Genomic DNA, 5,431 nt, shown 5'->3' on the forward strand with positions numbered 1-5,431 from the left:
TTTTGGTTATCAGTTTTGAATTTTTATCTAAAACACATGATTGCCGGTGCCAAATTAAAAAAAGTAATCGCGCGGATGATTGCTAAAATGGTGGTAAATTTATTGTGCGAAAAATATCTAATAAATTTATATGAACTTTTTTTATGTAATAAATAGTTAATAAGTTAATTGTTTCAAGATGATAAAAATTGTATCAGATATTGTGCTGTATTCCAAACAATTATATTGTTTGATTAATGCAATGATAAAAAATTATTTTAATTTTAATATTTTTTTGGCTGCTATTATGTCAACTTAAGTTTCAATAAAAATAATTACGTTCGATTTATTTAAATATAAATTTTATTATACTCGTATTTATTAATATGTATATTCAATATTTCGCCTAACTAATATGGTCATCTTAATTGTTTATTCCATACATTTCATAACTATTGTGTTCAAGTCTTATACATGCACTTTTATCATGTGTCCATACAAAGATATATATAACAGTAACAATTAATAGGTTAAAGAAACATTTTTACGACACAGTAACAATTATATGACAACACAATATATTTATAAATGTAGCATAATTGTATATTTATCCTGTTATCCTGATTGTTTAATGTATATTTATACACTTGAGCACAGTTTATTATATCCTTCTTAAAGTTAAGCAAATCTAAAACAGGACTTCAATTTCTTTATAAATATATGTACAGTGACGAACATAATAATTGGCACAGCAAGCATCGTGAAGACGCTGTGAAGAAATATATAATTATATGGCGTAAGTAACTCGTTAAGGAAACCAGATGGAACATTTTTGTAGAGCTCATAAGGAATACTGTCGTTACCTGAAACTTTATTAGATTTGGTGTCTGCAAGCACTAGCTGGAGTTCACAAAGTTCAAAAGGAGAATCAAGGAAAGAATTGGCAAAAGGCGGAAGACACCAAGAGATAACTGGAAGGTCGGAATTGCATGAAAGCAGGAACTCATAGTGAATACGAAAGTCTTCACATTGTAGAGAATTAGCTACTTTGAGGGGACTGTTTTTCAAATTTTTTGCTACATTCCACTAGTCAGAAGTATTTTGAACAATATTAAGCGCTTTAATATTTTTTTATTGCCATTGAAGTTTTTCATTACGGCAGAGGTATGCATATCGAAATCTGAGTGAAAAGTAAGAAGTACGATGGGTTTCTAGATTGTATTTCGAACTAAATTAAGAAAATGAAACATTTTTTTTCTAAGTTCATGACACTGGTTATCAAACCATTCATTTTTAGGGTCAAAACGCTTTTTCAATGTCTGGTTTCCCCACGCCTCGCGAACTTTTTCAAGAAATACATCCAATTTAACATCCAATCTGCTTTAGTATTAATAACCAGACATTGAAAAAGCGTTTTGACCCTTAAAATGAATGGTTTGATAACCAGTGTCATGAACTTAGAAAAAAATGTTTCATTTTCTTAATTTAGTTCGAAATACAATCTAGAAACCTCTAGAAACCTATATGCATACCTCTGCCGTAATGAAAAACTTCAATGGCAATAAAAAAAAATTAAAGCGCTTAATATTGTTCAAAATACTTCTGACTAGTGGAATGTAGCAAAAAATTTGAAAAACAGTCCCCTCAAAGTAGCTAATTCTCTACAATGTGAAGACTTTCATATTCACTATGAGTTCCTGCTTTCATGCAATTCCGACCTTCCAGTTATCTCTTGGTGTCTTCCGCCTTTTGCCAATTCTTTCCTTGATTCTCCTTTTGAACTTTGTGAACTCCAGCTTGTGCTTGCAAACACCAAATCTAATAAAGCTTCAGGTAACTACAGCATTCCTTATGAGCTCTACAAAAATGTTCCTTCTGGTTTCCTTAACGAGTTATTTACGCCATATAATTATATATTTCTTCACAGCGTCTTCACGATGCTTGCTGTGCCAATTATTATGTTCGTCACTGTACATATATTTATAAAGAAATTGAAGTCCTGTTTTAGATTTGCTTAACTTTAAGAAGGATATAATAAACTGTGCTCAAGTGTATAAATATACATTAAACAATCAGGATAACAGGATAAATATACAATTATGCTACATTTATAAATATATTGTGTTGTCATATAATTGTTACTGTGTCGTAAAAATGTTTCTTTAACCTATTAATTGTTACTGTTATATATATCTTTGTATGGACATATGATAAAAGTGCATGTATAAGACTTGAACACAATAGTTATGAAATGTATGGAATAAACAATTAAGATGACCATATTAGTTAGGCGAAATATTGAATATACATATTAATAAATACGAGTATAATAAAATTTATATTTAAATAAATCGAACGTAATTATTTTTATTGAAACTTAAGTTGACATAATAGCAGCCAAAAAAATATTAAAATTAAAATAATTTTTTATCATTGCATTAATCAAACAATATAATTGTTTGGAATACAGCACAATATCTGATACAATTTTTATCATCTTGAAACAATTAACTTATTAACTATTTATTACATAAAAAAAGTTCATATAAATTTATTAGATATTTTTCGCACAATAAATTTACCACCATTTTAGCAATCATCCGCGCGATTACTTTTTTTAATTTGGCACCGGCAATCATGTGTTTTAGATAAAAATTCAAAACTGATAACCAAAATTGTACTCCTTATTTCAGCCATTGCCCCTAAAAATTATCTTCAAGTGTACGCTTTTCACTAAATTGAAAGAAGGTGAAGTTGAAACTAATTGCGGGATTTGAGATGGTATTTGTGCATTTACAATTCAGTTTCCGTTACTTATAAGATAATTTTAGATTTACACCCTTAAGCATATATATATATAGGACTTGTATTGGTTTGTTGTAGCAATAATTATATTGAAAAACAAAGTTAAAACGGATAATTACAATTACTTTCAATTTGAATGAGTCAGGTGAAGTTAAGTAAACGAAAAAGACAGCCAGAGTGAGTATGAGTAAAATACAGCTAATGCTCAAGTATGACTCGAGTGTTTACTAACGATACTGTTTCCGCAAAAGTAAATGTATCAATTACGCTGTAAAACTACAATTGTAAAGTGGCCCTTAGACAGCAACGCGCGTTGACAAACACACGAAGTCTTCTCTTGGTATTACACATTAAATTTACCAACAATTTTTTAAACACGCCTCCAGCAAACAATGCAAAATTTGTTCACTCATCAATATTAAAGCAATCGCTGAAGTGTCAACAGCGGCTGGTATGCGTAATTTCCTTACGAAAAATGATGTTTTACATTTAATTTATATATTTATTTTTATGATTTCAATTTATATATTTATTTTTATATGGTATATATTAAATTTTATATAAGTTAATTTTTTTTTGGTATATTTTAATAACAAATTTTCCGTAAATGCACAATGCAATTAATATTTAAAACAAAATTTTCATTGTAATTTAATGTTTGGTTATTTTTTTTTAGCCCAAGGTTATTAATATTTTAATTCTTCTTAATAACATGTTTTGGAAATTAAAAAACTTTACCTTTTTGGAAATTAAAAAACTTTACCTAGGTAGAAAATACAAATATTTAAAATAAAAGATGCAATTCATTCATATTTGCAAAGCATCGCATGGTAACGACAAATCATGCGTGCATTTAAACGATGTGTTTACGCTTCTACTCACGGTTGCCACTTATGGTACTTTAGTACCAAAATTGGTACTTTTTTTTTTTCGTTTGGTACTCACTTTCAAAAAATGGTACATTTTTGACGACCCAACTTTATTGTGGATATTTGCAATTAATTTTTTTTATAAATGCAACTTTGCACTATATTATATTTTGTTCATTTATAACACTATGAAAAAAACAGAACGAGAAAACAAAAAGGTCCAAAAAAATTTTGGACCTTTTTTTACAGAAATGGTACCTTTTTAAACCAATTTTGGTACAGAAAAAAATTTTCAAGTGGCAACCGTGCTTCTACTCCTCAAAATAAATTAAATTTTGCATGCCGACCAAATCCGACTGTATATGCAAAAACACGAGCGTGGTTGAAGAAATATCAAAATTTTTTGATTTTCGTCAACACATTTCTTAAAATTTCAAATGTTACTATTACACAAACAAATTTCGCATTTCACAAAGTAGGAGAAAAGTAGGAGAAAAAATTCTCATGTGAGAGCGATTTTTTAGTATATTTGTTGTTTTATCTGGGGCGTGTTTAAAAAATTTTTAAAAAATTGTTTGTGTAATGGCAAGCGCGCGTTGACAACGAACGTTGCTGTCTAATGGGCCCTTTAGAAAAAACCTTTACTTTGTCAAGTACGCCTTATATGAGGTTAAACATCCCACAAACCACAGAGGTTACTTGCTCTATCAAAATTTTCAAAATAACTGTCGTATGAACTGATCAGTTGTAACTATGTTTTTCTGATGTTTATTTAAATAAATAGCATAAATAATAAATAGTATACAAAAAATGTTATATTTCATGAACAACTTATTTTCTTTCTTCCTAAACGTCTTTTTTAAAAATCTCTTCAAACAATAGCAACATGGAACTTTTAACATTGTTATTTTTTGCCAACATAGTTGAAATCAAAAATTTAATTGCTAGTTCAATTTCCAATTACCTCAGATTATGAAATGTCCATTTATAGGACTTACGACTCCTATTAATCAACTATACCACACTATAGTATACATGATCATTTAATAACATGTTTCCACTGCAGTTAAAATAACTTTTGTTAAGATTTCTTCGTTTCTACTGCCATGAGTTGATTATTTCATGTGAAAGAGATTTAATATATTAGGAAATCCTAAATATTAGAAAAGCTTTTCTTTGTTTTTATTTCAATTGTTATATTGAAATATGAAAATTCATCATGGAAATTCATCATATTTGAAATATTTATATGTTTATTTATATTCATTTATAATTATTTATATATTTTTATATGTCAATTATATATTTTACTTATAAAAATAAACACTTTAAAAAATTCTCATCTTTGGTTTCTTTGACTTATTTGTTTATTGTTTTTATTTAAATTTTGTTTCATATAGGTCAAATAGGTGAAATTTTCATTATTTTCTTTTTAAGATATATATATTTTACAATATCACATTCGACATTTGATTTAGTCTTAACTAAGTTAAAAGACACAAAACCTCTTTGTATGGTTAATCAAATTTCATTAACGATTTTAACAAAATAAACTGGTCTAACAAAGGCAGTGAAAACATATTATAAGCCTCTTATGTAATTATTTTTTAAATGTATGAATATTTCAATTTAATAAACTTATCGGCGTACTCCCCATATACTTATTACTCTTATTACTCTGATTTCAGATTTAGTTAGTCTAATACCATGTTTGCACTGGTATTATTTAGGCAGTTTTGCTCATTAAGGCTATTAATGAGAACAATTTATCCTACAAA

The sequence above is a fragment of the Teleopsis dalmanni genome, chromosome 1 (genome assembly GCF_002237135.1).
Source record: "Teleopsis dalmanni isolate 2A chromosome 1, ASM223713v2, whole genome shotgun sequence".
NCBI classification, from domain to species: Eukaryota; Metazoa; Arthropoda; class Insecta; order Diptera; family Diopsidae; genus Teleopsis; species Teleopsis dalmanni.